Genomic DNA, 18,892 nt, shown 5'->3' on the forward strand with positions numbered 1-18,892 from the left:
CTGACGAAAAACTTTCTGGAAAAAAAAACGCAGAAAAGCCAGTTTCTTCATAACAAATTTTAGAAGTATTTTTTTGAGGAAGAAAACGTTTCGAAAACCTCAAGTAAAAAAACGCAGAGAAGTTACAAGTGTCTAATCAAAAAGATCATAAAGTTGTGACGTCCTCAGTAGAGCATGCCGCATAGCTCAGTCGTTTAGAGCATCAGGCTAATAACGCGAAGGTCGACAGTTCGAGCCTGTCTGTGGTCAAGGCTTCCGGCGAGCGAGATGAAATAGTTTATTCTTTATGACACGACGATTTAAAAAAAATCAACTTCTGACGAAAAACTTTCCGGAAAATAAAACGCAAAAAGCCTGAGTTTTTTTTAAGAAGAACACGTTTCGAAAAAACTCAAGTAAACAAACGCAGAGAGGTTACAAGTGTCTCATCAATAAGATAATAGAGTTGTGAAGTACCAAGTACAGCAGGCCGCATAGCTCAGTCGGTTAGAGCGTCGTGCTAATAACGCGAGTGTCGACAGTTCGAGCCTGTCTGTGGTCAATTCTTCCAACGAGCCAGATGATATAGTCTATTCTTTATGACAAGACGATTTTAAAAAATTCAATTTGTGACAAAAAAATTTCTGGAAAAAAACGCAGAAAAGCTAGAGTTTCTTCATAAAGAATTTTAGAAGTCTTTTTCTGAAGAAGAATACGTTTCGAAAAACCTCAAGTAAATAAACGCAGAGAAGTTACCAGTTTCTCATCAATAAGACCTTAAAGTTGTGAAGTCCCCCTTACAGCAGGCCGCATAGCTCAGTCGGTTAGAGCATCGTGCTAATAACGCGAGTGTCGACAGTTCGAGCCTGTCTGTGGCCATTGCTTCCCGCGAGAGAAAGAATTGATTTTATTTTTATGACACGACGAGAGACAACTCAACTTCTGACGAAAAATTTTCTGGAAAAAAAACGCAGAAAAGCCAGAGTTTCTTCAAAACGAATTTTAGAAGTATTTTTTTTGAAGAAGAAAACGTTTCGAAAAACCTCAAGTAAACAAACGCAGAGAGGTTACAAGTGTCTCATCAATAAGATAATAGAGTTGTGAAGTCCCAAGTACAGCAGGCCGCATAGCTCAGTCGGTTAGAGCATCGTGCTAATAACGCGAGGGTCGACAGTTCGAGCCTGTCTGTGGTCAATTCTTCCAGCGAGCCAGATGATATAGTCTATTCTTTATGACAAGACGATTTAAAAAAATTCAATTTCTGACGAAAAAATTTCTGGAAAAAAACGCAGAAAAGCTAGAGTTTCTTCATAAAGAATTTTAGAAGTCTTTTTCTGAAGAATACGTTTCGAAAAACCTCAAGTAAATAAACGCAGAGAAGTTACCAGTTTCTCATCAATAAGACCTTAAAGTTGTGAAGTCCCCCTTACAGCAGGCCGCATAGCTCAGTCGGTTAGAGCATCGTGCTAATAACGCGAGGGTCGACAGTTCGAGCCTGTCTGTGGTCAATTTTTCCAGCGAGCCAGATGATATAGTCTATTCTTTATGACAAGACGATTAAAAAAAATTCAATTTCTGGAAAAAAACGCAGAAAAGCCAGAGTTTCTTCATAAAGAATTTTAGAAGTCCTTTTCTGAAAAAGAATACGTTTCGAAAATTCTCAAGTAAAAAAACGCAGAGAAGTTACAAGTTTCTCATCAATAAGACCTTAAAGTTGTGAAGTCCCCCTTACAGCAGGCCGCATAGCTCAGTCGGTTAGAGCATCGTGCTAATAACGCGAGTGTCGACAGTTCGAGCCTGTCTGTGGCCATTGCTTCCCGCGAGAGAAAGAATTGATTTTATTTTTATGACACGACGAGAGACAACTCAACTTCTGACGAAAAATTTTCTGGAAAAAAAACGCAGAAAAGCCAGAGTTTCTTCAAAACGAATTTTAGAAGTATTTTTTTTGAAGAAGAAAACGTTTCGAAAAACCTCAAGTAAACAAACGCAGAGAGGTTACAAGTGTCTCATCAATAAGATAATAGAGTTGTGAAGTCCCAAGTACAGCAGGCCGCATAGCTCAGTCGGTTAGAGCATCGTGCTAATAACGCGAGGGTCGACAGTTCGAGCCTGTCTGTGGCCATTGCTTCCCGCGAGAGAAAGAATTGATTTTATTTTTATGACACGACGAGAGACAACTCAACTTCTGACGAAAAATTTTCTGGAAAAAAAACGCAGAAAAGCCAGAGTTTCTTCAAAACGAATTTTAGAAGTATTTTTTTTGAAGAAGAAAACGTTTCGAAAAACCTCAAGTAAACAAACGCAGAGAGGTTACAAGTGTCTCATCAATAAGATAATAGAGTTGTGAAGTCCCAAGTACAGCAGGCCGCATAGCTCAGTCGGTTAGAGCATCGTGCTAATAACGCGAGGGTCGACAGTTCGAGCCTGTCTGTGGTCAATTCTTCCAGCGAGCCAGATGATATAGTCTATTCTTTATGACAAGACGATTTAAAAAAATTCAATTTCTGACGAAAAAATTTCTGGAAAAAAACGCAGAAAAGCTAGAGTTTCTTCATAAAGAATTTTAGAAGTCTTTTTCTGAAGAAGAATACGTTTCGAAAAACCTCAAGTAAATAAGCGCAGAGAAGTTACCAGTTTCTCATCAATAAGACCTTAAACTTGTGAAGTCCCCATTACAGCAAGGCCGCATAGCCAGTCGGTTAGAGCAACGTGCTAATAACGCGAGGGTCGACAGTTCGAGCCTGTCTGTGGTCATTTCTTCCAGCAAGCCAGATGATATAGTCTATTCTTTATGACAAGACGATTAAAAAAAATTCAATTTCTGACGAAAAAATTTCTGGAAAAAAACGCAGAAAAGCCAGAGTTTCTTCATAAAGAATTTTAGAAGTCCTTTTCTGAAAAAAAAATACGTTTCGAAAAATCTCAAGTAAAAAAACGCAGAGAAGTTACAAGTTTCTCATCAATAAGAGCTTAAAGTTGTGAAGTCCCCCTTACATCAGGCCGCATAGCTCAGTCGGTTAGAGCATCGTGCTAATAACGCGAGGGTCGACAGTTCGAGCCTGTCTGTGGCCAGTGCTTCCCGCCAGAGAAAGAATTGATTTTATTTTTATGACACGACGAGAGACAACTCAACTTCTGACGAAAAAATTTCTGGAAAAAAAAAGCAGAAAAGCCAGAGTTTCTTCAAAACGAATTTTAGAAGTATTTTTTTTGAAGAAGAAAACGTTTCGAAAACCTCAAGTAAACAAACGCAGAGAGGTTACAAGTGTCTCATCAATAAGATAATAGAGTTGTGAAGTCCCAAGTACAGCAGGCCGCATAGCTCAGTCGGTTAGAGCATCGTGCTAATAACGCGAGGGTCGACAGTTCGAGCCTGTCTGTGGTCAATTCTTCCAGCGAGCCAGATGATATAGTCTATTCTTTATGACAAGACGATTAAAAAAAATTTAACTTCTGACGAAAAACTTTCTGGAAAAAAACCGCAGAAAAGCGAGAGTTTCTTCATAACGAATTTGAGAAGTATTTTTTTTGAAGAAGAAAACGTTTCGAAAAACCTCAAGTAAAAAAACGCAGAGAAGTTAAAAGCGTCTAATCAAAAAGATCATAAAGTTGTGACGTCCTCAGTAGAGCAGGCCACATAGCTCAGTCATTTAGAGCATCAGGCTAATAACGCGAAGGTCGACAGTTTGAGCCTGTCTAAGGTCAAGGCTTCCGGCGAGCCAGATGAAATAGTTTATTCTTTATGACACGACGATTAAAAAAAATCAACTTCTGACGAAAAACTTTCCGGAAAATAAAACGCAAAAAGCCTGAGTTTTTTTTAAGAAGAACACGTTTGGAAAAACTTCAAGTAAACAAACGCAGAGAAGTTACAAGTGTCTCATCAATAAGATAATACAGTTGTGAAGTCCCAAGTACAGCAGGCCGCATAGCTCAGTCGGTTAGAGCATCGTGCTAATAACGCGAGGGTCGACAGTTCGAGCCTGTCTGTGGCCAGTGCTTCCCGCGAGAGAAAGAATTGATTTTATTTTTATGACACGACGAGAGACAACTCAACTTCTGACAAAAAACTTTCTGGAAAAAAAAACGCAGAAAAGCAAGAGTTTCTTCATAACGAATTTTAGAAGTATTTTTTTTGAAGAAGAAAACGTTTCGAAAAACCTCAAGTAAACCAAAGCAGAGAGGTTACAAGTGTCTCATCAATAAGATAATAGAGTTGTGAAGTCCCAAGTACAGCAGGCCGCATAGCTCAGTCGGTTAGAGCATCGTGCTAATAACGCGAGGGTCGACAGTTCGAGCCTGTCTGTGGTCAATTCTTCCAGCGAGTCAGATGATATAGTCTATTCTTTATGACAAGACGATTAAAAAAAATTCAATTTCTGACGAAAAAATTTCTGGAAAAAAACGCAGAAAAGCCAGAGTTTCTTCATAAAAAATTTTAGAAGTCTTTTTCTGAAGAAGAATACGTTTCGAAAAACCTCAAGTAAATAAACGCAGAGAAGTTACAAGTTTCTCATCAATAAAACCTTTAAGTTGTGAAGTCCCCATTACAGCAGGCCGCATAGCCAGTCGGTTAGAGCAACGTGCTAATAACGCGAGGGTCGACAGTTCTAGCCTGTCTGTGGTCAATTCTTCCAGCGAGCCAGATAATATAGTCTATTCTTTATGACAAGACGATTTAAAAAAATTCAATTTCTGACGAAAAAATTTCTGGAAAAAAACGCAGAAAAGCCAGAGTTTCTTCATAAAAAATTTTAGAAGTCTTTTTGTGAAGAAGAATACGTTTCGAAAAACCTCAAGTGAATAGTCGCAGAGAAGTTACAAGTTTCTCATCAATAAGACCTTAAAGTTGTGAAGTCCCCATTACAGCAGGCCGCATAGCTCAGTCGGTTAGAGCATCGTGCTAATAACGCGAGGGTCGACAGTTCGAGCCTGTCTGTGGTCAATGCTTCCCGCGAGCCAGATGATATAGTCTATTCTTTATGACACGACGATTTAAAAAAAATTCAACTTCTGACGAAAAAACTTCTGGAAAAAAACGCAGAAAAGCCTGAGTTTTTTTTAAGAAGAACACGTTTGGAAAAACTTCAAGTAAACAAACGTAGAGAAGTTACAAGTGTCTCATCAATAAAACCTTTAAGTTGTGAAGTCCCCATTACAGCAGGCCGCATAGCCAGTCGGTTAGAGCAACGTGCTAATAACGCGAGGGTCGACATTTCTAGCCTGTCTGTGGTCAATTCTTCCAGCGAGCCAGATGATATAGTCTATTCTTTATGACAAGACGATTAAAAAAAATTCAATTTCTGACGAAAAAATTTCTGGAAAAAAAACGCAGAAAAGCCAGAGTTTCTTCATAAAAAATTTTAGAAGTCTTTTTGTGAAGAAGAATACGTTTCGAAAAACCTCAAGTGAATAGTCGCAGAGAAGTTACAAGTTTCTCATCAATAAGACCTTAAAGTTGTGAAGTCCCCATTACAGCAGGCCGCATAGCTCAGTCGGTTAGAGCATCGTGCTAATAACGCGAGGGTCGACAGTTCGAGCCTATCTGTGGTCAATGCTTCCCGCGAGCCAGATGATATAGTATATTCTTTATGACACGACGATTAAAAAAAATCAACTTCTGACGAAAAACTTTCCGGAAAATAAAACGCAAAAAGCCTGAGTTTTTTTTAAGAAGAACACGTTTGGAAAAACTTCAAGTAAACAAACGCAGAGAAGTTACAAGTGTCTCATCAATAAGATAATACAGTTGTGAAGTCCCAAGTACAGCAGGCCGCATAGCTCAGTCGGTTAGAGCATCGTGCTAATAACGCGAGGGTCGACAGTTCGAGCCTGTCTGTGGCCAGTGCTTCCCGCGAGAGAAAGAATTGATTTTATTTTTATGACACGACGAGAGACAACTCAACTTCTGACAAAAAACTTTCTGGAAAAAAAACGCAGAAAAGCAAGAGTTTCTTCATAACGAATTTTAGAAGAATTTTTTTTGAAGAAGAAAACGTTTCGAAAAACCTCAAGTAAACCAAAGCAGAGAGGTTACAAGTGTCTCATCAATAAGATAATAGAGTTGTGAAGTCCCAAGTACAGCAGGCCGCATAGCTCAGTCGGTTAGAGCATCGTGCTAATAACGCGAGGGTCGACAGTTCGAGCCTGTCTGTGGTCAATTCTTCCAGCGAGTCAGATGATATAGTCTATTCTTTATGACAAGACGATTTAAAAAAAATCAATTTCTGACGAAAAAATTTCTGGAAAAAAACGCAGAAAAGCCAGAGTTTCTTCATAAAAAATTTTAGAAGTCTTTTTCTGAAGAAGAATACGTTTCGAAAAACCTCAAGTAAATAAACGCAGAGAAGTTACAAGTTTCTCATCAATAAAACCTTTAAGTTGTGAAGTCCCCATTACAGCAGGCCGCATAGCCAGTCGGTTAGAGCAACGTGCTAATAACGCGAGGGTCGACAGTTCTAGCCTGTCTGTGGTCAATTCTTCCAGCGAGCCAGATGATATAGTCTATTCTTTATGAAAAGACGATTTAAAAAAATTCAATTTCTGACGAAAAAATTTCTGGAAAAAAACGCAGAAAAGCCAGAGTTTCTTCATAAAAAATTTTAGAAGTCTTTTTGTGAAGAAGAATACGTTTCGAAAAACCTCAAGTGAATAGTCGCAGAGAAGTTACAAGTTTCTCATCAATAAGACCTTGAAGTTGTGAAGTCCCCATTACAGCAGGCCGCATAGCTCAGTCGGTTAGAGCATCGTGCTAATAACGCGAGGGTCGACAGTTCGAGACTGTCTGTGGTCAATTCTTCCCGCGAGCCAGATGATATAGTCTATTCTTTATGACACGACGATTTAAAAAAAATTCAACTTCTGACGAAAAAACTTCTGGAAAAAAACGCAGAAAAGCCAGAGTTTCTTCATAAAGAATTTTAGAAGTCTTTTTGTGAAGAAGAATACGTTTCGAAAAACCTCAAGTAAATAAACGCAGAGAAGTTACAAGTTTCTCATCAATAAGACCTTAAAGTTGTGAAGTCCCCCTTACAGCAGGCCGCATAGCTCAGTCGGTTAGAGCATCGTGCTAATAACGCGAGGGTCGACAGTTCGAGCCTGTCTGTGGCCAGTGCTTCCCGCGAGAGAAAGAATTGATTTTTCTTTATGACACGACGAGAGACAACTCAACTTCTGACGAAAAATTTTCTGGAAAAAAAAACGCAGAAAAGCCAGAGTTTCTTCATAACGAATTTTAGAAGTATTTTTTTGAAGAAGAATACGTTTCGAAAAACCTCAAGTAAATAAACGCAGAGAAGTTACAAGTTTCTCATCAATAAGACCTTAAAGTTGTGAAGTCCCCATTACAGCAGGCCGCATAGCTCAGTCGGTTAGAGCATCGTGCTAATAACGCGAGGGTCGACAGTTAGAGCCTGTCTGTGGTCAATGCTTCCCGCGAGCCAGATGATATAGTCTATTCTTTATGACACGACGATTTAAAAAAAATTCAACTTCTGACGAAAAAACTTCTGGAAAAAAAAACGCAGAAAAGCCAGAGTTTCATCAAAAAGAATTTTAGAAGTATTTTTTTTGAAGAAGAAGAAAACGTTTCGAAAAACCTCAAGTAAACAAACGCAGAGAGGTTACAAGTGTCTCATCAATAAGATAATAGAGTTGTGAAGTCCCAAGTACAGCAGGCCGCATAGCTCAGTCGGTTAGAGCATCGTGCTAATAACGCGAGGGTCGACAGTTCGAGCCTGTCTGTGGTCAATTCTTCCAGCGAGCCAGATGATCTAGTCTATTCTTTATGACAAGACGATTAAAAAAAATTCAATTTCTGGAAAAAAACGCAGAAAAGCCAGAGTTTCTTCATAAAGATTTTTAGAAGTCTTTTTGTGAAGAAGAATACGTTTCGAAAAACCTCAAGTAAATAAACGCAGAGAAGTTACAAGTTTCTCATCAATAAGACCTTAAAGTTGTGAAGTCTCCATTACAGCAGGCCGCATAGCTCAGTCGGTTAGAGCATCGTGCTAATAACGCGAGGGTCGACAGTTCGAGCCTGTCTGTGGTCAATGCTTCCCGCGAGCCAGATGATATAGTCTATTCTTTATGACACGACGATTTAAAAAAAAATTCAACTTCTGACGAAAAAACTTCTGGAAAAAAAACGCAGAAAAGCCAGAGTTTCTTCATAAAGAATTTTAGAAGTCTTTTGTGAAGAAGAATACGTTTCGAAAAACCTCAAGTAAATAAACGCAGAGAAGTTACAAGTTTCTCATCAATAAGACCTTAAAGTTGTGAAGTCCCCCTTACAGCAGGCCGCATAGCTCAGTCGGTTAGAGCATCGTGCTAATAACGCGAGGGTCGACAGTTCGAGCCTGTCTGTGGCCAGTGCTTCCCGCGAGAGAAAAAATTGATTTTATTTTTATGACACGACGAGAGACAACTCAACTTCTGACGAAAAACTTTCTGGAAAAAAAACGCAAAAAAGCCAGAGTTTCTTCATAACGAATTTTAGAAGTATTTTTTTTGAAGAAGAAAACGTTTCGAAAAACCTCAAGTAAACAAACGCAGAGAGGTTACAAGTGTCTCATCAATAAGATAATAGAGTTGTGAAGTCCCAAGTACAGCAGGCCGCATAGCTCAGTCGGTTAGAGCATCGTGCTAATAACGCGAGGGTCGACAGTTCGAGCCTGTCTGTGGTCAATTCTTCCAGCGAGCCAGATGATATAGTCTATTCTTTATGACAAGACGATTAAAAAAATTCAATTTCTGAAAAAAAAATTCTGGAAAAAACGCAGAAAAGCCAGAGTTTCTTCATAAAGAATTTTAGAAGTCTTTTTGTGAAGAATACGTTTCGAAAAACCTCAAGTAAATAAACGCAGAGAAGTTACAAGTTTCTCATCAATAAGACCTTAAAGTTGTGAAGTCCCCATTACAGCAGGCCGCATAGCTCAGTCGGTTAGAGCATCGTGCTAATAACGCGAGGGTCGACAGTTCGAGCCTGTCTGTGGTCAATGCTTCCCGCGAGCCAGATGATATAGCCTATTCTTTATGACACGACGATGTTAAAAAAATTCAACTTCTGACGAAAAAACTTCTGGAAAAAAACGCAGAAAAGCCAGAGTTTCTTCATAAAGAATTTTAGAAGTCTTTTTGTGAAGAAGAATACGTTTCGAAAAACCTCAAGTAAATAAACGCAGAGAAGTTACAAGTTTCTCATCAATAAGACCTTAAAGTTGTGAAGTCCCCCTTACAGCAGGCCGCATAGCTCAGTCGGTTAGAGCATCGTGCTAATAACGCGAGGGTCGACTTCTGTGGCCAGTGCTTCCCGCGAGAGAAAGAATTGATTTTATTTTTATGACACGACGAGAGACAACTCAACTTCTGACGAAAAATTTTCTGGAAAAAAAAACGCAGAAAAGCCAGAGTTTCTTCATAACGAATTTTAGAAGTGTTTTTTTGAAGAAGAATACGTTTCGAAAAACCTCAAGTAAATAAACGCAGAGAAGTTACAAGTTTCTCATCAATAAGACCTTAAAGTTGTGAAGTCCCCATTACAGCAGGCCGCATAGCTCAGTCGGTTAGAGCATCGTGCTAATAACGCGAGGGTCGACAGTTCGAGCCTGTCTGTGGTCAATGCTTCCCGCGAGCCAGATGATATAGTCTGTTCTTTATGACACGACGATTTAAAAAAAATTCAACTTCTGACGAAAAAACTTCTGAAAAAAAAACGCAGAAAAGCCAGAGTTTCTTCAAAAAGAATTTTAGAAGTCTCTTTGTGAAGAAGAATACGTTTCGAAAAACCTCAAGTAAATAAACGCAGAGAAGTTACAAGTTTCTCATCAATAAGACCTTAAAGTTGTGAAGTCCCCCTTACAGCAGGCCGCATAGCTCAGTCGGTTAGAGCATCGTGCTAATAACGCGAGGGTCGACAGTTCGAGCCTGTCTGTGGTCAATGCTTCCCGCGAGCCAGATGATATAGTCTATTCTTTATGACACGACGATTTAAAAAAATTCAACTTCTGACGAAAAAACTTCTGGAAAAAAAACGCAGAAAAGCCAGAGTTTCTTCAAAAAGAATTTTAGAAGTCTCTTTGTGCAGAAGAATACGTTTCGAAAAACCTCAAGTAAATAAACGCAGAGAACTTACAAGTTTCTCATCAATAAGACCTTAAAGTTGTGAAGTCCCCATTACAGCAGGCCGCATAGCTCAGTCGGTTAGAGCATCGTGCTAATAACGCGAGGGTCGACAGTTCGAGCCTGTCTGTGGCCAGTGCTTCCCGCGAGAGAAAGAATTGATTTTATTTTTATGACACGACGAGAGACAACTCAACTTCTGACGAAAAACTTTCTGGAAAAAAAAACGCAAAAAAGCCAGAGTTTCTTCATAACGAATTTTAGAAGTATTTTTTTTTTTGAAGAAGAAAACGTTTCGAAAAACCTCAAGTAAGCAAACGCACAGAGGTTACAAGTGTCTCATCAATAAGATAATAGAGTTGTGAAGTCCCAAGTACAGCAGGCCGCATAGCTCAGTCGGTTAGAGCATCGTGCTAATAACGCGAGGGTCGACAGTTCGAGCCTGTCTGTGGTCAATTCTTCCAGCGAGCCAGATGATATAGTCTATTCTTTATGACAAGACGATTTAAAAAAATTCAACTTCTGACGAAAAACTTTCTGGAAAAAAAACGCAGAAAAGCCAGAGTTTCTTCATAACGAATTTTAGAAGTATTTTTTTGAAGAAGAAAACGTTTCGAAAAACCTCAAGTAAAAAAACGCAGAGAAGTTACAAGTGTCTAATCAAAAAGATCATAAAGTTGTGACGTCCTCAGTAGAGCAGGCCGCATAGCTCAGTCGTTTAGAGCATCAGGCTAATAACGCGAAGGTCGACAGCTTGAGCCTGTCTGTGGTCAAGGCTTCCGGCGAGCCAGATGAAATAGTTTATTCTTTATGACACGACGATTCAAAAAAATCAATTTCTGACGAAAAACTTTCCGGAAAATAAAACGCAAAAAGCCTGAGTTTTTTTTTAAGAAGAACACGTTTGGAAAAACCTCAAGTAAACAAACGCAGAGAAGTTACAAGTGTCTCATCAATAAGATAATACAGTTGTGAAGTACCAAGTACAGCAGGCCGCATAGCTCAGTCGGTTAGAGCATCGTGCTAATACCGCGAGGGTCGACAGTTCGAGCCTGTCTGTGGCCAGTACTTCCCGCGAGAGAAAGAATTGATTTTATTTTTATGACACGACGAGAGACAACTCAACTTCTGACGAAAAACTTTCTGGAAAAAAACGCAGAAAAGCCAGAGTTTCTTCATAACGAATTTTAGAAGTATTTTTTTTTGAAGAAGAAAACGTTTCGAAAAACCTCAAGTAAACAAACGCAGAGATATTACAAGTGTCTCATCAATAAGATAAAAGAGTTGTGAAGTCCCAAGTACAGCAGGCCGCATCGCTCAGTCGGTTAGAGCATCGTGCTAATAACGCGAGGGTCGACAGTTCGAGCCTGTCTGTGGTCAATTCTTCCAGCGAGCCAGATGATATAGTCTATTCTTTATGACAAGACGATTTAAAAAAATTCGATTTCTGACGAAAAAATTTCTGGAAAAAAAACGCAGAAAAGCCAGAGTTTCTTCATAAAGAATTTTGGAAGTCTTTTTCTGAAGAAGAATACGTTTCGAAAAACCTCAAGTAAATGAACGCAGAGAAGTTACAAGTTTCTCATCAATAAGACCTTAAAGTTGTGAAGTCCCCATTACAGCAGGCCGCATAGCCAGTCGGTTAGAGCAACGTGCTAATAACGCGAGGGTCGACAGTTCGAGCCTGTCTGTGGTCAATTCTTCCAGCGAGCCAGATGATATAGTCTATTCTTTATGACAAGACGATTAAAAAAAATTCAATTTCTGACAAAAAAAATTCTGGAAAAAAAAAACGCAGAAAAGCCAGAGTTTATTCATAAAGAATTTTAGAAGTCTTTTTGTGAAGAGGAATACGTTTCGAAAAACCTCAAGTAAATAAACGTAGAGAAGTTACAAGTTTCTCATCAATAAGACCTTAAAGTTGTGAAGTCCCCATTACAGCAGGCCGCATAGCTCAGTCGGTTAGAGCATCGTGCTAATAACGCGAGGGTCGACAGTTCGAGCCTGTCTGTGGTCAATGCTTCCCGCGAGCCAGATGATATTGTCTATTCTTTATGACACGACGATTTAAAAAAAAAAAAAATTCAACTTCTGACGAAAAAACTTCTGGAAAAAAAACGCAGAAAAGCCAGAGTTTCTTCATAACGAATTTTAGAAGTCTCTTTTTAGGAAGAAGACGTTTCAAAAAACCTCAAGTAAAAAAAACGCAGAGAAGTTACAAGTGTCTAATCAAAAAGATCATAAAGTTGTGAAGTCCTCAGTAGAGCAGGCCGCATAGCTCAGTCGGTTAGAGCATCGTGCTAATAACGCGAGGGTCGACAGTTCGAGCCTGTCTGTGGTCAATGCTTCCCGCGAGCCAGATGATATTGTCTATTCTTTATGACACGACGATTTAAAAAAAATTCAACTTCTGACGAAAAAACTTCTGGAAAAAAAAACGCAGAAAAGCCAGAGTTTCTTCATAACGAACTTTAGAAGTCTCTTTTTAGGATGAAGACGTTTCAAAAAAACCTCAAGTAAAAAACGCAGAGAAGTTACAAGTTTCTCATCAATAAAACCTTAAAGTTGTGAAGTCCCCATTACAGCAGGCCGCATAGCTCAGTCGTTTAGAGCATCAGGCTAATAACGCGAAGGTCGACAGCTTGAGCCTGTCTGTGGTCAAGGCTTCCGGCGAGCCAGATGAAATAGTTTATTCTTTATGACACGACGATTAAAAAAAATCAATTTCTGACGAAAAACTTTCCGGAAAATAAAACGCAAAAAGCCTGAGTTTTTTTTTAAGAAGAACACGTTTGGAAAAACCTCAAGTAAACAAACGCAGAGAAGTTACAAGTGTCTCATCAATAAGATAATACAGTTGTGAAGTACCAAGTACAGCAGGCCGCATAGCTCAGTCGGTTAGAGCATCGTGCTAATACCGCGAAGGTCGACAGTTCGAGCCTGTCTGTGGCCAGTACTTCCCGCGAGAGAAAGAATTGATTTTATTTTTATGACACTACGAGAGACAACTCAACTTCTGACGAAAAACTTTCTGGAAAAAACGCAGAAAAGCCAGAGTTTCTTCATAACGAATTTTAGAAGTATTTTTTTTTGAAGAAGAAAACGTTTCGAAAAACCTCAAGTAAACAAACGCAGAGAGGTTACAAGTGTCTCATCAATAAGATAAAAGAGTTGTGAAGTCCCAAGTACAGCAGGCCGCATCGCTCAGTCGGTTAGAGCATCGTGCTAATAACGCGAGGGTCGACAGTTCGAGCCTGTCTGTGGTCAATTCTTCCAGCGAGCCAGATGATATAGTCTATTCTTTATGACAAGACGATTTGAAAAAATTCGATTTCTGACGAAAAAATTTCTGGAAAAAAACGCAGAAAAGCCAGAGTTTCTTCATAAAGAATTTTGGAAGTCTTTTTCTGAAGAAGAATACGTTTCGAAAAACCTCAAGTAAATAAACGCAGAGAAGTTACAAGTTTCTCATCAATAAGACCTTAAAGTTGTGAAGTCCCCATTACAGCAGGCCGCATAGCCAGTCGGTTAGAGCAACGTGCTAATAACGCGAGGGTCGACAGTTCGAGCCTGTCTGTGGTCAATTCTTCCAGCGAGCCAGATGATATAGTCTATTCTTTATGACAAGACGATTAAAAAAAATTCAATTTCTGACAAAAAAAATTCTGGAAAAAAACGCAGAAAAGCCAGAGTTTATTCATAAAGAATTTTAGAAGTCTTTTTGTGAAGAGGAATACGTTTCGAAAAACCTCAAGTAAATAAACGTAGAGAAGTTACAAGTTTCTCATCAATAAGACCTTAAAGTTGTGAAGTCCCCATTACAGCAGGCCGCATTGCTCAGTCGGTTAGAGCATCGTGCTAATAACGCGAGGGTCGACAGTTCGAGCCTGTCTGTGGTCAATGCTTCCCGCGAGCCAGATGATATTGTCTATTCTTTATGACACGACGATTTAAAAAAAAATTCAACTTCTGACGAAAAAACTTCTGGAAAAAAAAACGCCGAAAAGCCAGAGTTTCTTCATAACGAATTTTAGAAGTCTCTTTTTAGGAAGAAGACGTTTCAAAAAACCTCAAGTAAAAAAAACGCAGAGAAGTTACAAGTGTCTAATCAAAAAGATCATAAAGTTGTGAAGTCCTCAGTAGAGCAGGCCGAATAGCTCAGTCGGTTAGAGCATCGTGCTAATAACGCGAGGGTCGACAGTTCGAGCCTGTCTGTGGTCAATGCTTCCCGCGAGCCAGATGATATTGTCTATTCTTTATGACACGACGATTTAAAAAAAAATTCAACTTCTGACGAAAAAACTTCTGGAAAAAAAAACGCAGAAAAGCCAGAGTTTCTTCATAACGAATTTTAGAAGTCTCTTTTTAGGAAGAAGACGTTTCAAAAAACCTCAAGTAAAAAAAACGCAGAGAAGTTACAAGTGTCTAATCAAAAAGATCAAAGTTGTGAAGTCCTCAGTAGAGCAGGCCGCATAGCTCAGTCGGTTAGAGCATCGTGCTAATAACGCGAGGGTCGACAGTTCGAGCCTGTCTGTGGTCAATGCTTCCCGCGAGCCAGATGATATTGTCTATTCTTTATGACACGACGATTTAAAAAAAAATTCAACTTCTGACGAAAAAACTTCTGGAAAAAAAAACGCAGAAAAGCCAGAGTTTCTTCATAACGAATTTTAGAAGTCTCTTTTTAGGAAGAAGACGTTTCAAAAAACCTCAAGTAAAAAAAACGCAGAGAAGTTACAAGTGTCTAATCAAAAAGATCATAAAGTTGTGAAGTCCTCAGTAGAGCAGGCCGCATAGCTCAGTCGGTTAGAGCATCGTGCTAATAACGCGAGGGTCGACAGTTCGAGCCTGTCTGTGGTCAATTCTTCCAGCGAGCCAGATGATATAGTCTATTCTTTATGACAAGACGATTTAAAAAAATTCGATTTCTGACGAAAAAATTTCTGGAAAAAAAACGCAGAAAAGCCAGAGTTTCTTCATAAAGAATTTTGGAAGTCTTTTTCTGAAGAAGAATACGTTTCGAAAAACCTCAAGTAAATAAACGCAGAGAAGTTACAAGTTTCTCATCAATAAGACCTTAAAGTTGTGAAGTCCCCATTACAGCAGGCCGCATAGCCAGTCGGTTAGAGCAACGTGCTAATAACGCGAGGGTCGACAGTTCGAGCCTGTCTGTGGTCAATTCTTCCAGCGAGCCAGATGATATAGTCTATTCTTTATGACAAGACGATTAAAAAAAATTCAATTTCTGACAAAAAAAATTCTGGAAAAAAAAAACGCAGAAAAGCCAGAGTTTATTCATAAAGAATTTTAGAAGTCTTTTTGTGAAGAGGAATACGTTTCGAAAAACCTCAAGTAAATAAACGTAGAGAAGTTACAAGTTTCTCATCAATAAGACCTTAAAGTTGTGAAGTCCCCATTACAGCAGGCCGCATAGCTCAGTCGGTTAGAGCATCGTGCTAATAACGCGAGGGTCGACAGTTCGAGCCTGTCTGTGGTCAATGCTTCCCGCGAGCCAGATGATATTGTCTATTCTTTATGACACGACGATTTAAAAAAAAATTCAACTTCTGACGAAAAAACTTCTGGAAAAAAAAACGCAGAAAAGCCAGAGTTTCTTCATAACGAATTTTAGAAGTCTCTTTTTAGGAAGAAGACGTTTCAAAAAACCTCAAGTAAAAAAAACGCAGAGAAGTTACAAGTGTCTAATCAAAAAGATCATAAAGTTGTGAAGTCCTCAGTAGAGCAGGCCGCATAGCTCAGTCGGTTAGAGCATCGTGCTAATAACGCGAGGGTCGACAGTTCGAGCCTGTCTGTGGTCAATGCTTCCCGCGAGCCAGATGATATTGTCTATTCTTTATGACACGACGATTTAAAAAAAAATTCAACTTCTGACGAAAAAACTTCTGGAAAAAAAACGCAGAAAAGCCAGAGTTTCTTCATAACGAACTTTAGAAGTCTCTTTTTAGGATGAAGACGTTTCAAAAAACCTCAAGTAAAAAAAACGCAGAGAAGTTACAAGTTTCTCATCAATAAAACCTTAAAGTTGTGAAGTCCCCATTACAGCAGGCCGCATAGCTCAGTCGTTTAGAGCATCAGGCTAATAACGCGAAGGTCGACAGCTTGAGCCTGTCTGTGGTCAAGGCTTCCGGCGAGCCAGATGAAATAGTTTATTCTTTATGACACGACGATTAAAAAAAATCAATTTCTGACGAAAAACTTTCCGGAAAATAAAACGCAAAAAGCCTGAGTTTTTTTTAAGAAGAACACGTTTGGAAAAACCTCAAGTAAACAAACGCAGAGAAGTTACAAGTGTCTCATCAATAAGATAATACAGTTGTGAAGTACCAAGTACAGCAGGCCGCATAGCTCAGTCGGTTAGAGCATCGTGCTAATACCGCGAGGGTCGACAGTTCGAGCCTGTCTGTGGCCAGTACTTCCCGCGAGAGAAAGAATTGATTTTATTTTTATGACACGACGAGAGACAACTCAACTTCTGACGAAAAACTTTCTGGAAAAAACGCAGAAAAGCCAAAGTTTCTTCATAACGAATTTTAGAAGTATTTTTTTTTGAAGAAGAAAACGTTTCGAAAAACCTCAAGTAAACAAACGCAGAGAGGTTACAAGTGTCTCATCAATAAGATAAAAGAGTTGTGAAGTCCCAAGTACAGCAGGCCGCATCGCTCAGTCGGTTAGAGCATCGTGCTAATAACGCGAGGGTCGACAGTTCGAGCCTGTCTGTGGTCAATTCTTCCAGCGAGCCAGATGATATAGTCTATTCTTTATGACAAGACGATTTGAAAAAATTCGATTTCTGACGAAAAAATTTCTGGAAAAAAACGCAGAAAAGCCAGAGTTTCTTCATAAAGAATTTTGGAAGTCTTTTTCTGAAGAAGAATACGTTTCGAAAAACCTCAAGTAAATAAACGCAGAGAAGTTACAAGTTTCTCATCAATAAGACCGTCAAGTTGTGAAGTCCCCATTACAGCAGGCCGCATAGCCAGTCGGTTAGAGCAACGTGCTAATAACGCGAGGGTCGACAGTTCGAGCCTGTCTGTGGTCAATTCTTCCAGCGAGCCAGATGATATAGTCTATTCTTTATGACAAGACGATTAAAAAAATTCAATTTCTGACAAAAAAAATTCTGGAAAAAAAAACGCAGAAAAGCCAGAGTTTATTCATAAAGAATTTTAGAAGTCTTTTTGTGAAGAGGAATACGTTTCGAAAAACCTCAAGTAAATAAACGTAGAGAAGTTACAAGTTTCTCATCAATAAGACCTTAAAGTTGTGAAGTCCCCATTACAGCAGGCCGCATAGCTCAGTCGGTTAGAGCATCGTGCTAATAACGCGAGGGTCGACAGTTCGAGCCTGTCTGTGGTCAATGCTTCCCGCGAGCCAGATGATATTGTCTATTCTTTATGACACGACGATTTAAAAAAAAATTCAACTTCTGACGAAAAAACTTCTGGAAAAAAAAACGCAGAAAAGCCAGAGTTTCTTCATAACGAATTTTAGAAGTCTCTTTTTAGGAAGAAGACGTTTCAAAAAACCTCAAGTAAAAAAAACGCAGAGAAGTTACAAGTGTCTAATCAAAAAGATCATAAAGTTGTGAAGTCCTCAGTAGAGCAGGCCGCATAGCTCAGTCGGTTAGAGCATCGTGCTAATAACGCGAGGGTCGACAGTTCGAGCCTGTCTGTGGCCAGTGCTTCCCGCGAGAGAAAGAATTGATTTTATGTTATGACACGACGAGAGACAGCTCAACTTCTGACGAAAAACTTTCTGGAAAAAAACGCAGAAAAGCCAGAGTTTCTTCATAACGAAATTTAGAAGTATTTTTTTTGAAGAAGAAAACGTTACGAAAAACCTCAAGTAAACAAACGCAGAGAGGTTACAAGTGTCTCATCAATAAGATAATAGAGTTGTGAAGTCCCAAGTACAGCAGGCCGCATAGCTCAGTCGGTTAGAGCATCGTGCTAATAACGCGAGGGTCGACAAATCGAGCCTGTCTGTGGTCAATTCTTCCAGCGAGCCAGATGATATAATCTATTCTTTATGACAAGACGATTTTAAAAAAATTCTATTTCTGACGAAAACAATTCTGGGAAAAAACGCAGAAAAGCCAGAGTTTCTTCATAAAAAATTTTAGAAATCTTTTTCTGAAGAAGAATACGTTTCGAAAAACCTCAAGTAAAAAAAACGCAGAGAAGTTACAAGTTTCTCATCAGTAAGACCTTAAAGTTGTGAAGTCCCCATTACAGCAGGCCGCATAGCCAGTCGGTTAGAGCAACGTGCTAATAACGCGAGGGTCGACAGTTCGAGACTGTCTGTGATCAAGGTTTCCCTAGAGCCAGATGGAATAGTCTATTCTTTATGACACGATTAAAAAAAAATCGACGAAAAACTTTCCGGAAAATAAAACGCAAAAAGCCTGAGTTTTTTTTTAAGAAGAACACGTTTGGAAAAACCTCAAGTAAACAAACGCAGAGAAGTTACAAGTGTCTCATCAATAAGATCAAAAAGTTGTGAAGTCCTCAGTACAGTAGGCCGCATAGCTCAGTCGGTTAGAGCATCGTGCTAATAACGCGAGTGTCGACAGTTCGAGCCTGTCTGTGGTCAATGCTTCCCGCGAGCCAGATAAAATAGTCTATTCTTTATGACAAGACGATTTAAAAAATCAGCTTCTGACAAAAAATTTTCTGGAAAAAAAACGCAGAAAAGCCAGTGTTTCTTCATAACGAATTTTAGAAGTCTATTTTTTGAAGAAGAAGACGTTTCGAAAAACCTCAAGTTGAAA

General features: G+C 39.2%; 1 protein-coding gene and 45 non-coding genes across 46 annotated transcripts in view; 45 read left to right on the top strand and 1 right to left on the bottom strand.

The window, feature by feature from the left end:
* Window positions 1-18,892, bottom strand: part of LOC134851932 (SCO-spondin-like) — a 116,675-nt gene that overhangs the window by 76,320 nt on the left and 21,463 nt on the right. The gene's annotated exons all lie outside the window — the stretch shown is intronic.
* On the top strand, window positions 468-541 carry Trnai-aau (transfer RNA isoleucine (anticodon AAU)). The gene has a single exon. It is a non-coding gene; the product is annotated as a tRNA-Ile (tRNA).
* Window positions 785-858, top strand: Trnai-aau (transfer RNA isoleucine (anticodon AAU)). Its single transcript has one exon. It is a non-coding gene; the product is annotated as a tRNA-Ile (tRNA).
* Trnai-aau (transfer RNA isoleucine (anticodon AAU)) lies at window positions 1,100-1,173 on the top strand. The gene has a single exon. It is a non-coding gene; the product is annotated as a tRNA-Ile (tRNA).
* Trnai-aau (transfer RNA isoleucine (anticodon AAU)) lies at window positions 1,414-1,487 on the top strand. The gene has a single exon. It is a non-coding gene; the product is annotated as a tRNA-Ile (tRNA).
* Trnai-aau (transfer RNA isoleucine (anticodon AAU)) lies at window positions 1,716-1,789 on the top strand. Its single transcript has one exon. It is a non-coding gene; the product is annotated as a tRNA-Ile (tRNA).
* Window positions 2,031-2,104, top strand: Trnai-aau (transfer RNA isoleucine (anticodon AAU)). Its single transcript has one exon. It is a non-coding gene; the product is annotated as a tRNA-Ile (tRNA).
* On the top strand, window positions 2,346-2,419 carry Trnai-aau (transfer RNA isoleucine (anticodon AAU)). The gene has a single exon. It is a non-coding gene; the product is annotated as a tRNA-Ile (tRNA).
* On the top strand, window positions 2,981-3,054 carry Trnai-aau (transfer RNA isoleucine (anticodon AAU)). Its single transcript has one exon. It is a non-coding gene; the product is annotated as a tRNA-Ile (tRNA).
* On the top strand, window positions 3,295-3,368 carry Trnai-aau (transfer RNA isoleucine (anticodon AAU)). Its single transcript has one exon. It is a non-coding gene; the product is annotated as a tRNA-Ile (tRNA).
* On the top strand, window positions 3,905-3,978 carry Trnai-aau (transfer RNA isoleucine (anticodon AAU)). Its single transcript has one exon. It is a non-coding gene; the product is annotated as a tRNA-Ile (tRNA).
* Window positions 4,221-4,294, top strand: Trnai-aau (transfer RNA isoleucine (anticodon AAU)). The gene has a single exon. It is a non-coding gene; the product is annotated as a tRNA-Ile (tRNA).
* Trnai-aau (transfer RNA isoleucine (anticodon AAU)) lies at window positions 4,854-4,927 on the top strand. The gene has a single exon. It is a non-coding gene; the product is annotated as a tRNA-Ile (tRNA).
* Window positions 5,463-5,536, top strand: Trnai-aau (transfer RNA isoleucine (anticodon AAU)). Its single transcript has one exon. It is a non-coding gene; the product is annotated as a tRNA-Ile (tRNA).
* Window positions 5,754-5,827, top strand: Trnai-aau (transfer RNA isoleucine (anticodon AAU)). Its single transcript has one exon. It is a non-coding gene; the product is annotated as a tRNA-Ile (tRNA).
* Trnai-aau (transfer RNA isoleucine (anticodon AAU)) lies at window positions 6,069-6,142 on the top strand. The gene has a single exon. It is a non-coding gene; the product is annotated as a tRNA-Ile (tRNA).
* Window positions 6,702-6,775, top strand: Trnai-aau (transfer RNA isoleucine (anticodon AAU)). The gene has a single exon. It is a non-coding gene; the product is annotated as a tRNA-Ile (tRNA).
* Window positions 7,020-7,093, top strand: Trnai-aau (transfer RNA isoleucine (anticodon AAU)). The gene has a single exon. It is a non-coding gene; the product is annotated as a tRNA-Ile (tRNA).
* On the top strand, window positions 7,334-7,407 carry Trnai-aau (transfer RNA isoleucine (anticodon AAU)). The gene has a single exon. It is a non-coding gene; the product is annotated as a tRNA-Ile (tRNA).
* Window positions 7,658-7,731, top strand: Trnai-aau (transfer RNA isoleucine (anticodon AAU)). Its single transcript has one exon. It is a non-coding gene; the product is annotated as a tRNA-Ile (tRNA).
* Window positions 7,960-8,033, top strand: Trnai-aau (transfer RNA isoleucine (anticodon AAU)). Its single transcript has one exon. It is a non-coding gene; the product is annotated as a tRNA-Ile (tRNA).
* Window positions 8,279-8,352, top strand: Trnai-aau (transfer RNA isoleucine (anticodon AAU)). Its single transcript has one exon. It is a non-coding gene; the product is annotated as a tRNA-Ile (tRNA).
* Window positions 8,594-8,667, top strand: Trnai-aau (transfer RNA isoleucine (anticodon AAU)). The gene has a single exon. It is a non-coding gene; the product is annotated as a tRNA-Ile (tRNA).
* Trnai-aau (transfer RNA isoleucine (anticodon AAU)) lies at window positions 8,905-8,978 on the top strand. The gene has a single exon. It is a non-coding gene; the product is annotated as a tRNA-Ile (tRNA).
* Window positions 9,527-9,600, top strand: Trnai-aau (transfer RNA isoleucine (anticodon AAU)). Its single transcript has one exon. It is a non-coding gene; the product is annotated as a tRNA-Ile (tRNA).
* On the top strand, window positions 9,846-9,919 carry Trnai-aau (transfer RNA isoleucine (anticodon AAU)). Its single transcript has one exon. It is a non-coding gene; the product is annotated as a tRNA-Ile (tRNA).
* Window positions 10,164-10,237, top strand: Trnai-aau (transfer RNA isoleucine (anticodon AAU)). The gene has a single exon. It is a non-coding gene; the product is annotated as a tRNA-Ile (tRNA).
* On the top strand, window positions 10,483-10,556 carry Trnai-aau (transfer RNA isoleucine (anticodon AAU)). The gene has a single exon. It is a non-coding gene; the product is annotated as a tRNA-Ile (tRNA).
* Trnai-aau (transfer RNA isoleucine (anticodon AAU)) lies at window positions 11,093-11,166 on the top strand. The gene has a single exon. It is a non-coding gene; the product is annotated as a tRNA-Ile (tRNA).
* Window positions 11,408-11,481, top strand: Trnai-aau (transfer RNA isoleucine (anticodon AAU)). The gene has a single exon. It is a non-coding gene; the product is annotated as a tRNA-Ile (tRNA).
* On the top strand, window positions 12,045-12,118 carry Trnai-aau (transfer RNA isoleucine (anticodon AAU)). The gene has a single exon. It is a non-coding gene; the product is annotated as a tRNA-Ile (tRNA).
* On the top strand, window positions 12,370-12,443 carry Trnai-aau (transfer RNA isoleucine (anticodon AAU)). The gene has a single exon. It is a non-coding gene; the product is annotated as a tRNA-Ile (tRNA).
* Trnai-aau (transfer RNA isoleucine (anticodon AAU)) lies at window positions 12,981-13,054 on the top strand. Its single transcript has one exon. It is a non-coding gene; the product is annotated as a tRNA-Ile (tRNA).
* Trnai-aau (transfer RNA isoleucine (anticodon AAU)) lies at window positions 13,295-13,368 on the top strand. The gene has a single exon. It is a non-coding gene; the product is annotated as a tRNA-Ile (tRNA).
* On the top strand, window positions 13,928-14,001 carry Trnai-aau (transfer RNA isoleucine (anticodon AAU)). Its single transcript has one exon. It is a non-coding gene; the product is annotated as a tRNA-Ile (tRNA).
* Window positions 14,249-14,322, top strand: Trnai-aau (transfer RNA isoleucine (anticodon AAU)). The gene has a single exon. It is a non-coding gene; the product is annotated as a tRNA-Ile (tRNA).
* Window positions 14,568-14,641, top strand: Trnai-aau (transfer RNA isoleucine (anticodon AAU)). The gene has a single exon. It is a non-coding gene; the product is annotated as a tRNA-Ile (tRNA).
* Window positions 14,889-14,962, top strand: Trnai-aau (transfer RNA isoleucine (anticodon AAU)). Its single transcript has one exon. It is a non-coding gene; the product is annotated as a tRNA-Ile (tRNA).
* Trnai-aau (transfer RNA isoleucine (anticodon AAU)) lies at window positions 15,526-15,599 on the top strand. Its single transcript has one exon. It is a non-coding gene; the product is annotated as a tRNA-Ile (tRNA).
* Trnai-aau (transfer RNA isoleucine (anticodon AAU)) lies at window positions 15,847-15,920 on the top strand. Its single transcript has one exon. It is a non-coding gene; the product is annotated as a tRNA-Ile (tRNA).
* On the top strand, window positions 16,458-16,531 carry Trnai-aau (transfer RNA isoleucine (anticodon AAU)). The gene has a single exon. It is a non-coding gene; the product is annotated as a tRNA-Ile (tRNA).
* On the top strand, window positions 16,772-16,845 carry Trnai-aau (transfer RNA isoleucine (anticodon AAU)). The gene has a single exon. It is a non-coding gene; the product is annotated as a tRNA-Ile (tRNA).
* Trnai-aau (transfer RNA isoleucine (anticodon AAU)) lies at window positions 17,406-17,479 on the top strand. The gene has a single exon. It is a non-coding gene; the product is annotated as a tRNA-Ile (tRNA).
* On the top strand, window positions 17,727-17,800 carry Trnai-aau (transfer RNA isoleucine (anticodon AAU)). The gene has a single exon. It is a non-coding gene; the product is annotated as a tRNA-Ile (tRNA).
* Trnai-aau (transfer RNA isoleucine (anticodon AAU)) lies at window positions 18,040-18,113 on the top strand. The gene has a single exon. It is a non-coding gene; the product is annotated as a tRNA-Ile (tRNA).
* Trnai-aau (transfer RNA isoleucine (anticodon AAU)) lies at window positions 18,641-18,714 on the top strand. The gene has a single exon. It is a non-coding gene; the product is annotated as a tRNA-Ile (tRNA).

The sequence above is a fragment of the Symsagittifera roscoffensis genome, chromosome 7 (assembly GCF_963678635.1).
Source record: "Symsagittifera roscoffensis chromosome 7, txSymRosc1.1, whole genome shotgun sequence".
NCBI classification, from domain to species: domain Eukaryota; kingdom Metazoa; phylum Xenacoelomorpha; order Acoela; family Convolutidae; genus Symsagittifera; species Symsagittifera roscoffensis.